Source organism: Osmerus mordax, chromosome 6, assembly GCF_038355195.1.
Source record: "Osmerus mordax isolate fOsmMor3 chromosome 6, fOsmMor3.pri, whole genome shotgun sequence".
In the NCBI taxonomy this organism is placed as follows: domain Eukaryota; kingdom Metazoa; phylum Chordata; class Actinopteri; order Osmeriformes; family Osmeridae; genus Osmerus; species Osmerus mordax.
The window spans coordinates 16,849,716-16,862,313 of record NC_090055.1 but is presented as its reverse complement, the minus strand read 5'-3'; the positions used below and the strand labels follow the sequence as shown (position 1 = coordinate 16,862,313).

At 43.4% G+C, this 12,598-nt stretch overlaps 1 protein-coding gene across 2 annotated transcripts in view; it reads left to right on the top strand.

Moving 5' to 3' along the window:
- The first annotated feature begins 278 nt into the window (after positions 1–278).
- The window catches only part of osbpl3b (oxysterol binding protein-like 3b), a 32,240-nt gene continuing 19,920 nt past the window's right edge, over positions 279–12,598 (top strand). For both annotated transcript variants that reach the window (XM_067237370.1, XM_067237371.1), the window contains exon 1: positions 279–447. The gene's annotated coding sequence lies outside the window, so the exon portion shown is untranslated. The remainder of the gene's footprint in view (positions 448–12,598) is intronic.

The window sequence follows — 12,598 nt, the reverse complement described above, 5'->3', positions numbered from 1 at the left end:
GCCTAAACCCAGCCGGCCAGCCCAGTAGCCAACCGTTACCTTACATTTGAAACTTTTAGGGGACGTCACGGAAAAGCTGCTGTCAAAAGGTACCCAATCGCTTTTCTACACACATTGAGGTTCACCACAGTTCTCTGTTCTGATTGGACTTTGTTCTTGGCAATTACTCATCATCCCGCCTCCCATCTGATGGGTTTAGCAATCAGAATCCGTGCACCGCCATACGCACTTGAGTTGTCTGCATGATGGTCACAGATACAGTAGGCAGTAGTAGTTGATGTCCTATACATAATTTTAATGCGTAGCCTACCTGCGACTTTTCTTCCTTTTTCTTAACGGGTTGCTCTTTTCATCTTAAGACAAGCTGGCAGCTTCCTCTAGTTGAACAGCAACGTTCTGTTGACATCTGTTCCGGAATCCTGAAAACAGCAAAGCAACTCTGTAAAGGTAAGTGAATAGTTTCATTGACACCGTCATCGATGTGACTGTAGCCTAGAGTCAACGAAATATATCACATTCATGTACTGACATTAACTTTGCGGTGCACTGTAGCCTGGATGTACATATAAACAATATGTTGAAGCAGTTTAGTTTAACATTGTAACCTGTTACACTTTTTTACTACAGTATAGCTAGCTCTATGTAGGACAGAATAAACTCGCCACAAAAAAGCATGTACAAATTGGCATCCACTTCACCACCTGTGAATTTGAAGCGTCCCTTAAAATAAAAGCCATCAAGATGTAACACCTACTGTTACAGTAGAGTATTTTTGTTTTTGGGTTTGTCTCTGGCCTTATAGTGTAGAAAACCCCATTTATCCACCCCCCACGGGTGACTAAGCAACGAGGGATTATTTGCTGTGGTTATACATTTTATTCAGTTTCTTATTTATGTTTTATTATATTTCATCAAACAGATGATTCACAGATCCATGACTGTCACTATGGCAACCCCGCTCCCCCCCCCCCCCCACACACACACACTCATCTTTTTTGGGGGGGGAGAGGGGTTAACTGTAAAGATTAGATGAAGAGCACTCTGTAAACCTACTAGAGAATGTAATTAGCTATTGCAATTGTAAACTTACAGTAGGTAGTGTGAATTCATACTGTGTAGGTAGTGGGATTCTTTGGTGAGGTGTTGTTAGGATTATCAATTTTCAGACTTCCTCTTGATGAGCCTCACACTTCAGACAAGAGCAGGCGTGTTGAATAAAATAACTATGGAATGTGTATACTGTTGTGTACCCCCCCCCCCTCTCACACACACACACCCACACTCAACACATATCTAACTAGATGCAAACTATTCCCTCTAGACCAGAAACTAGTATAGGTTTGTTGAATAGACAACTACACACCAAAGTGCCCTTTACTTGTTAGTGAAGTGCATATTAACTTCTTATGAATTAACTACTTGTTATAAACACCAAGCTTGAATAGTTGTTTATTTTCCCCAACATCTGGCTCAGGTCCACCTATGTACAGGGGAAACCTTCTCAGTAGGAGTTTTATGCTGTTTGTGTTTGCCTCGGAAGGAATGTGGGGCTGATTGAAAGGGGCTATTCAGATATTTTGGAAAAATACCTTTCATTCCATCCCAGCCAAAGCCCAGCCTAGCCCAGCCAAGCCTACTGTAGCATTGCCCAGCTGTTCAGGTTAGCCTGGAGGTTTAGGTGCTGGTGTTTGACTTAAGGCTTTTGATCCTTCTCTCTGCAATCTCTCTTCAAAATGTTCTACGTGTATACTACACAGATTAGGACTGAAGGCCAAACCACCACAGAATCTCTGGATTCTCGTGAAAATTAAAGAAAACAAACCCTCACAGACATTCTGTGGATTTCTGTGGAAGTCGTGAAAATGACATGACGAGTGCATCTGTCCTTAAGGTCACCTTCACTCCTTTGTCCTCTAAAGGGCTTCCGATTTGCTGCTTTCCATCTAATTTAATCTTTGAATTGTGCAGTCATCATGTAATTCACGGATACCATTATATGCATGGCTCATGCACGGTCCCCAGTTCTCCTTAACCTCTGATTTACTCCCATGCCCTGCAGCAGCAGGACTGAAGGTAGAACGACTGCATTTTTCCAGGTCACTTACTCCTGCATCATGCTGCATTGCCCTCTGTTCAGACCTTTCCTGCTGTTCTGTTTTAGCTGTGGTACAATGAATCATTCTGAATAGTTATATGACCAACAAACGTAATCAGTTAATTTAATGAATAGTGTCTTCATCAATAGGCAGTCACCTAAATTATAGTTATTATATTGATCTACCATGAGTCATTATGAGTTGTATTAGGAATGTGTCATCACTGGTGAGCATCAACACATTATGTTTGGAGTCTGTGATGCATATGAGAACAGGAAGGTAATGATTGTAGGTGGGTGATGTGTAGAGAACTGGGGAACAGGACTACCAGAGCAGATGGTGAAACTCGGGCAGGTGTTGCCTTCTTCTGCGAGGGCGGAACATGCATAATAGATGTGGCCTGAAATGTAAACAGGTGAGTGAGGTTTCAGGCATTCATCAATGCTCCTCAGCATATGCGATTTCTTTCAATCCCAGTTAGGTGATTATGTCACATTTAACTGATAAGTAAAACATATTTCACTTTAAAACAGTTGTTTTCCTTGCTCTAATCCCATTTTATCTAGCATAAGGTATCATATCCTCTTCTGTACACACTGAGAAAGGTTGCTGTCAGGCTTATCAACTTATTTCAGACAGAGTCTGAAGGCGGGTGAGACCAGTTTAATAACTCCCATCAAGACTGACTACCAGCTTTTTAATGTAAGTATTTTCACTCAGCATGAATTTTTAACCCGAGGGGTCACTTCCTGAGACTTTTAACAGAAACAATAGGCCGGCCTATGGGGAACAGAACCATGTTTTCCCGAAAGCCAGACCCACATTTTCTTGTTCTCCATAACTACTGTATCGCTTTAGGACTGAATTATTCAAAGCCTTCTACATTTTAAAGTCTTCCAACTCTGAAGTTCTTCAATAATGTAGGTTATTTTAAAAGAACGTTCCATAGACTTTGGTATCTTTGTATCTATCTATACCATGATGGAAACATATTACAACAAGATGTCCATCTATGTTGTCCACTGTTCAGATGTTGGGTACATTTAGCCCCTGCATAGACTATACGTTTTGTCTCAACATGGAATGGAAAAATCACTTTTACATCAACAACAAATGCATTCTGTTTTTTTTTTTAGGTTATGCTATGGATGCATAGTGATTGCATGTCTTGTGAGTTTTACATTCTTTGCATGTGAATATTTCATACTTTTCAATATATTCTCTGGTAGTGGTATTTTTCCAAATATATTACCAAGACAATCCCTGAAGTTAAGTCATTACTCAAGCTTACTGGTCGGTGAGCGAGCAATCTTCCCCAATCGTAAATTGAATTGAGTGAAGTCTCTCTGAAAGAGGTGGGAGCTGCTCTTGCTGTCTTGTTATCTGTTGTGGGTGTAGGCCTAGGCTTTGGATTGGATTATTCAGTGCTGCTCCAATGCACGAAATGAAGAAAAAAAATTATACACAATAAAGAGAGTACCGCCATGGCTTCAAAGGGCTGTGGGTGAGAGGTGATCACCACTTCCTCAATAAGCAATTCACTGCTAATAGAATGCTTGAAAGCAGAAAGAGCATCCTAACTTGGAATGACACAAAGCCCTTTATTTCGTCGGACGGGGAAACTCGAAAATGGATATTAAACTATAGCACTCCATTCTCTGTTAGTCTTCATTAAAGGTTGTTGACTGTTTGAAAGGCTTCTTGCTTCTGTTCTGCCGTGGGGCTCTCTAGGTTTGCTCTTATTATTGGACGGGCAAACAGATGGGTGATCTCACTGAAGCCTGTGTAACTCAATTCTAAAGTGTCCTAGAGATGCTTGACTGGGTTAGTTAGAGAGTTCAGTCAGAGAGCAAATCTGACATTTTCCCAGTTGTGGGAACTTGAGTCAGATGGTTCCTGTCTAACTGTCCATAAATGGAAGGGAGCTAGTTCTAAATATATCACAACCTTAGCAACGATGTGTGGATTGGGACCATTAAAGATACATCTCCAATCTGAATAGAAGACTGCTAGTTGCTTAGAGATGACAGTGACCTTCATGTCATCTAGAAATATAGATTGCGGTATTGCTTCAGGTTCAAGACGGAAACTATTATGTTCCTAGAGATCTGTCAGATTTCTAAATGACCTTGTCTCCCCTCTCTCACTGCTCTCCTGTGAACAGCATCCCGGTTTTCAGCAGGGCCTGAGGCAGGCTAGTGATTGACAGCCTGATGGCAGTGTAGCTTCTGGAAAGGATCAGAATCGGAGTTCACCTCTCTCTCGATTCACCAGCCTTTGAGCAGTATGGAAATGGAGGCCAAGCTGGAGTCCCCCTAAACACTGTAATCTTCTGTTTAGAAAGTAATGATTATTCAGTTTTTCACTTACAGTTTTTCTCTATTGGTTGCACACATTTTCTGAATGCATACCTCATACTCTCAGAACTCTACACACAAATAAAAAAAACACACAAAATGGGCAAAACCCCTCACTTCTCCTGCAAAATTAAACTTAACATTCAAAACATTGTTATTTAATGTCAAAATGCTATTTTGTTTTCAAATGACAAACACAAACCATCATATGAATAGACATTTATAAGAACCATTTGAACACTGATGCGCTCAATGTAAAAAATGTTTGTTCAGTGTTACACTTACTACAGACAGTACATTTACATTTAGTCATTTAGCAGACGCTCTTATCCAGAGCGACTTACAGTAAGTACAGGGACATTCCCCCGAGGCAAGTAGGGTGAAGTGCCTTGCCCAAGGACACAACGTCAGTTGGCATGACCGGGAATCGAACAGGCAACCTTCGGATTACTAGCCCGATTCCCTCACCGCTCAGCCACCTGACTCCCACCTGACTTATGTATGTACTGTGCTGTGCACTGTGGGATGTACACAGTGTACATCCCAACCAACACAAAGTTGCACATACAGTGGTCTACATACAAAACAACAGAATAATTTACTGTATAGTGTATACAGTTCCATTATTATTATTTTTCTTTGTATTTGCCGTAATGTTATGGCGTTATTTTCTAGGACCATGTTCATGATTTCAGTTTCCTCTTCAGGAGACAGAAGACGTTCCCGACCACCTTGTGTTGATAATCTTTCAGTTCTGCCAAACAAATAGTAAAATACTGTCAATACTGTGTAGGAATACAAAGTTGGAATACATTTTCCAAATACTTGAAACATACTTTATTTTTACAGTCATACAGAACAGTCCACAGGCAATACTGTACTACTGTACTCATTGAGTACTGTATTGATATGCAGTAGGCCTACTGCAATTTTGTAGTGAGAGTAGATTTCTTACCTATTTTCATTTCGGAAAGTCCGGATGATGGATGCTACAGTGTACCTGCTCAAATTTGGCTGTACTCTTTGCCCAGCCTCCCTCATTGTTAGACCATGGTTGACCACATGGTCAACCAAAGCGGCTCGGATCTCATCAGAGATTATGGTCCTTGGCCTTCCTCATCCTCGTCTTCCCCGTCCTCCTCCTCTTACTCTCACTCCTCTGCCTCTGTTTCCAATGTTGGCATCCATTGCTCAAAAACAGAAGAGGCCACCTGTTGCCCTTTTATGCTAAAGCTCTGATTGCTAATTGTAAAACTGTGTGACAGGTGTTTGTCTATGCGATGAGTCAGTGTGCGTATTTGAATGGCAGTGTGTTCCTTGTGAAAACAAAAGATTTTCTTCATGAAAATTGTGCCAAATGCAGAGAATTGTGTGTAGTGTTTTGAAAAAAGTGTGTTTTAGAACTGCAATTTGAGTGTAAAGCAGGAATTGTGCTTGCAGTTTAGCAGAATTGGTTCATGGGGTTGGTGCATGAGTTACATGTTGTGGTCATTGTGTCTCAAGTACCAGTATTTGTGTGTAAACAATTGAGAAAAACTGTAATACGAGAACCATTTCCAAGAGTGCTCGCATCAAGACTGGAGTTGAGCACACAGACGCAGCGGTGTGCTGCATCTGGGCTGTGATCAGGGCGGATCCCACTTTCAAGCTCTCCACTGTTGAAGTTGTGCTGCGTCTCTGTCGTAATGAGTCAGTTACGATGCTGACGGTCTCCTCCACACTCTGACTAACGAAAGAGAGCACCTACCTTCAGAGTGAGGGAGGGAGAGAGAGCAATAGGGAGGGTGGGAGAGAGTAAAGTAGAGAGGAAGGGAGAAAGAGGTGTGGGGAGGGTGAAAGAGAGATTGGTGAAGAGAAAGAGAGATAAGTGGGGAGGGATGTGGTTTATCAACAGAAGGATGTGGATCATCAACAGGATGTGCTATTGTCACACATCAGTTTGCAGAGACTCTGGAGATAGTAGTTGAGAAACCCCCCCCTTCACTCTCTGTCTCCATCCCTCCTTCTCTTTTTCTCTTAATGTCTCTCTTCCTGTCTCACTATCTCTCTCTCTCTCTCCATATCTGCTGTACTAGTTTGAAGGAAACCAGTGAGATGTCTGTTGACCGATGACTTCGGTTCATCTTCTGGATTTGGTGAATGTCTTCCAAATTCCCCAGCAAAAATGTAAGAAGCAGGTCAGATGGTGATGACCAGATGGCTCTTCGGTCTAAGCCTAATCAGATTCTTGGAATGAGTCCTTCTGGCCTTGGCTCATTCCACCATGCCTAAAAGCAGACCACAAGGAGGTACTCTCATATGTGTGGTGTGTGGTGGTCCTGTGTGTGTGTATGTGTGTGTGTGTGTGTGTGTGTGTGTGTGTGTGTGTGTGTGTGTGTGTAGGGGGTTGGGGAAGCTGCATACTCCTAACCCACTCAGGAATGGACTAGCAGACGGCACAGTCCCCCTTGTTAAACAAGTATGTCCTGATGATATATGTATCTCATGTTGGGATCAGACCTGCCTGTGCAAGGCTGAGTTTCTCTCCACTCCAGGCAGGCTCCTTGCTGTGACTTGAGACTGACTGCTCAGTGTGTGTATGACTGTGTGTGTGAGAGTGTGTGTGGGTGGAAGCAGCAGTGGTACTCAAAAAGCCACAGAGTCCGTCTGCTGTGGCCTGATTCTGTGGAGCTTTGAGCTCAGGATGGTGTTTGCTCTACTTCTCTTGGCCACCTCCTGATTTCTCCTCCAGGTGTACTGGGCTGGGCTGAGCTGTGTGCTGAGTCCTGAGGGGACAGGATGGAAGATGGAGGCGATGGAGAGGGGGGAAGGGGGGTGATTAATTACTGTGCCCAGAGGAGCTGACAGGCCAGCCCCTATGGGGCATAGAGTACTCTAGAACTGCTTTCCTCCCTGGCACACTGTATCAGTTTCCACTCACTGCATACAGTACTGGCTGTTTTCATCTATGTCAGTGGTATACAAACCTGCTCTGTATGTTTTAGATGTTTCCCTGCCACAATACATCTGATTCAAATGAATGTATGTTATCAGGAGCTTATAACAACCCATTCATTTGAATTGGGTGTGATGGAGCAGGGAAACATCTCAAACTTGCAGGACAGTGGGCCCTGACGACCAGGGTTGAAGACCACTGATCTATAGCATCTTCAGGACTGCACTGATCGTACTCTCTGACTTCAATGAGATGCTGTGCTACATGTCTAATGTGGCTTTTACTCTGACTGATTGCAGCCACTGGTTCTGTCTTAGTCTTGATCACATTCTTGTCACTGCATGTGACTGGGACAAACAGCAATTGGCTAGTCTGTTCACACGTCTTTGCTGCTGACACTTTCCTTCGTGGCCATCTAAGCTGATGTCATTGTATTTGCCCCTTACGTGTGGACAAAGAGGACAGGGTCTAGAAGCTACTGCCCCTGGTGTGTTTCCTCGACTTGAACGTGGAGGTTGCGTCATCAAGCCGAGACCTGAGAATGCTTTTTGAGTTAATGACCACTCTGGTGAAATAAATGGTACTGAGAAATCAATACTATATCTGTTTAGCAAATGGAAACGCTTTGAGTTACAGTCTGCTGCAGGTCAGGTGCACTGGGTGAGTGCAATCCTAACATAATAAGTTTTCCTGTCCTGAGTTATATTGTATTGTCTATACTTGTAGGAAAGCCTACAGTAGATCTTTGCTGCACTCCCACTCAAGTCTGTTGCGCTCCTGAAAGAATGGTTAGAGCTTCTGTACTGCCACTCAGATAATGTAATAACATAAGCAAAGTGGATATTATCCCGGCGCTGTAATGCCAGGCTAAAATCAGATTACAATTATTAAAGTGGGAACAGTTGGATGCGGCTAATGGGATAGCCAGCGTGTTCCCTTAGGTAAACCGTAGCTGGAATCAACTAACGCTGGTTAGAACAGACAACTCATGGTGAAACATGACTAACAAACCTCATGTGTAGTTTGAAAATGGATTAGATCCAGGCTAGCCAACGGTTGTAGCACTGAGTTCACAGTCTCAAGCAAATATTGAACTTGACAACAACCCCGAACATACTATAACTACAATAACAGCTTTTCTTTCTTTTTTCATTTTTCTTCATGGAGGCAATTTATGAAAAAATGGGTTATGTATTTTGACATACCGGTCTTGGTCAAAATACTTTCTAAATCTCTCTAAATCTCTCTCCTGCTGGATATGGGTAGGTGGACTTCAGTCAGTCCAAGCTTTGTAGAAACTCAATTCCTCAAAACATGTTTACTGTCTGATATCAGGATGAGTCAGAATTAACTTATCCCTCCACCTGCAGTGGAAGCTGAGGGGGCGATTTGTTTTTACCATGACTCAAATAAAATATAAACGGATGAATTGCGCCTCGGGAGCTTTATAATAACAATGGGCCCAATGGGTATGTTGGACTGGACTGATGGGCTCAGAGAATGAATGGGATGTATGGAGTAGAACACTCAGTGAGAAGCCTACTGTAGGCCCTGGCTTCTAGAATCTCTCCCGGCTGCTACAAGACTCTGGCACCTGCATGCTAATTACCTTCTGGTGTGGTTGTTAGGTAAGACAGGGATCTGAGACAGCCACACCCCAACTCCTCATTTAGACCACAGCTTTGTTAGAAGAGTGATGAGCTGTCAGAATAAGAAGCAGGACTCCGTAGATAAGGTGGTTACTACAACAATCCTCCCTGCCTTACCTACCAGTCACTGGACTCAACGCATTGTATTTCCACACTGATTGTTCTCCAGTGACAGAGAGGACTTTGAATTTGAACATCTTTGAGGACATTTGGATTTGTTCTCTGTTTTGACGATACCGTGTGATGAAACGTCAATCTTTTGGGAAAATGTCACACCTATTATAAATCTTTTAAGCTGCTCAAGTTAACTGTTCCCCTTTAGAGAATTATGTGTGGATTTAGATCAATGGAAACTCATTAACAGGGAAGCATCTTTTTAATCTCTGAAAGGAAAAGCAGCCTTACTTTATTGTGTGTAACACTACACTTGCTTGGTACATGCTCTTCCTGGTTTCGAATGATAAACAGCCTCCGGCTTTCTAGCTACTCTACGATTTTACAATCTACTCTAGATACTCTCCCTGTTAGTGGATCCTACAAGGTTATTCTGGAACATTAGCCATACTTCCCAGTCTGTACCAGATGGGAGACTCCCTTTCAAGTTATTGCCATGTAAATAATATAGTCAGAATCATACATTTTTAACCATTGTCCCTTTCCTTGCCTCTCATCTTGAAAGTAATGTAGAACATGAATAGCCTAGTACATACTTAGTAGTACAGCTGTCATGTAATGCATGTTGTTTGATTGGCTGTTTTTTACACTTTTCTGTTCTCATTTTCTACCCGAGAGTTGCAGGGCACCCTACTTCTCCCTCACTTATCTTACACAAGACCCCATTGAGACTGCCTCACTGAAAGGGAGTTTTACTTTTGAAAGTAATTGTGCCTTTAAAGGTCACAGGGCGATCCACGCTGCTTTCGCTTCCTCCATGATTCTCCGAGGAGTGTGGGAGTATGCTTTTAGATTCCTCCTCTCCCCACAACTGCTGTGCATAATTGAGGAGCAGCAGCTGCCAATGGAGACCAGGCACTGTCATTTTTGTAAACAATAACGCTGTCCCGCTTCCATTGGTGCTGTACTGCAGGGGTTCGTCCCAGAGTTATGGTGACTCACATCCTGGGTGTTGCTTACGAGCCTACTTCGCCCATCCCATCCCCACAGCCTCTCTGCCAGGCTCGTCACATCTCATTGGCTCTGCTCTGCGGTAGCAGCAGGGGGGGTGGCTGCAGTGCAGCATTGTACCTTTGTCATCCCCAACTCAGTTATGTCATGTTTACCCTTCAAGTGTTAACCTTCCTTCACATGGAGGCTGGGCTGGAAGAGGCTTCCATGTGGTTTGAGCTGTTAGAGATATCCAGGCATTCATCTGGAACATGGCCTGTGGCCTCCCCTTCCGCCCTCGATCCAAGGCAGAGGTCAGTGGGATGCTTTGAGTTGTTTCCAAAAACACAACACGAGGGTGCCGCAGAGGGACAAGGGCAGCACGGCCATTAGACTAACGAGCTGGGACTCGTTAGGCTGGGGCTTGGTCTCTTCTCTCTGCCACTAATCTGACATCTCATTTAAGCTAGTAGGCTGATTTCACATTAAGCACAGGCTGTACGGATGGACCATCCGCTATGAAATCCAATCCACAATATGTATGTTTTTCGCCGGCTGTGTCTGTGCATGCACTGCATAACCAAACCCCTCCCAGAAGTCCCTTTTCGAAGTGTGGCAATGGACGGTAAGCCCAGGGTGACATATTTCAATTCCAGTTTAATTTACTAAAGTGCTGCCATTCCTCTATATAGCCTAGCCTGTCAACCATGGGAGTCTACAGTGTACAGTGTTCAGCTATTATTCCGAAAGGATTCATGATTCATGCATTGTGTCCCAGGTCTCAGAGAGTGATATGTGTGTAGCTTACTCGGTCACAGGCCATACAACAGTGTGTTTTACTGTAATATTACACACACATTAGTCACCTTCCCCCACGTTGGTCAGGCATTGTGCATCTATTTTTGGAAGTGCATGCGAGACACGCTTTCGAAGGGACATGCTTTTGAACAGCAGTCCACATGTAATAGAGAGATTGGATTACAGGGTTTATCCTAAGGACTAGCAGCTATTCATTTCACCTGAGCTCATAATTACTTCATTCTGTCAATGGGTGAAGTTCAGGATGGCTTACAAGTAGGGGGTGTGCTGGCTCGCTATGAGACCTTGGCAACTTTGTGCTACAGTAGGGTCTAGGGGATGGTTATTCTGTAGCTCAGTAGGTAGAGCCCTTGACTACAAATTGAGAGGTCGCAAGTTCAAGTCGTACCCTGTACTGTACATTGTGTTGGATAAAAGCGTATTTTAAACAAATATGCTATTATAATTTTTAATAGGGCAGTATTCTTTCCTTGCCTCAGTTGCATATTTCAACCCAGTTGTGGAATAAAGCCCACTATGTGCAGTGCACAAATAACCGTGTCTCCTTCTTGTAAAGGTCAATATAATCACTGTGCCTGTGCAGACAGGACTTCCCTTATTATCTCAAGTGCAGCAATCAACAGTCAAGAGTTGTGCTTGCATGCTCATTAGTTGTTATTCTGGTTTGGTTCTCTCTGGATGTTGAGAAGATGAAGAAGATCTAATTGGATTCATGTCATTTAATGGTTGCTAAAGTTTTTTGTTGTTCTTTGCTTGGAATGATCTGGTAATGATAAGTGAGGATTTGTTTGTGTGTGTGTGTGTGTGTGTGTGTGTGTGTGTGTGTGTGTGTGTGTGTGTGTGTGTGTGTGTGTGTGTGTGTGTGTGTGTGTGTGTGTGTGTGTGTGTGTGTGTGTGTGTGTGTGTGTGTGTGTGTGTGTGTGTGTGAAGAAGAACTGTGTTCTCCCTTGAGGATAAGTTCAGTTTTCCCATGAATCTGTCATCTTGACCAGCTGTCAGTGTCTATGTAACCCTCCTCTTTCCTCTCTTCCTCCTGCCATACCCAGTTGGCCTGCTTCCCCCCCCCCCCCCCCCTCTTGCATACCCATTGGCACTGGCATGCCTGCTGTCAGCACCCCCCTCCTCAAAAGAACATACATGTCGTGCTCATTAACAAGAGCTAGAGATGCTCCTTCAAATGACACAAGTCCCGCAAGGGCGTGCTTGTCCACTATTAGGTCTGACAAGATGAGTGTCCACAAATGATTTCACAAATTGACAGTAAATTGCAGAGATGGTACGATAGGACTTCTAACTCCATGCTTTTTAACCCCACGTAGTTGAAATTGTAGATGTAGGTTTGACTCGATGATTACCATTTTTTACTTGAGGATCAATTATGGTACCATCGTCCTCATATGACACCTGACACCGTGGTTCTATGATCACATACAGTTCAGGGCTCGACAATAATGATGGCCCGATGGCCCGGGGCCAGTAAAAAGTAACGTTGGGACAGTTAAACTAGCAACTCACTGGCCCGATCGGGCCACTGCAAATTATTTATTGAAAAGGCCGTTGACCATGCTGGTCAGGAATTTAAATGTAGATGCCCATCGTGTTATTGCACGATTTATAACAACGGCATATCACGTAATT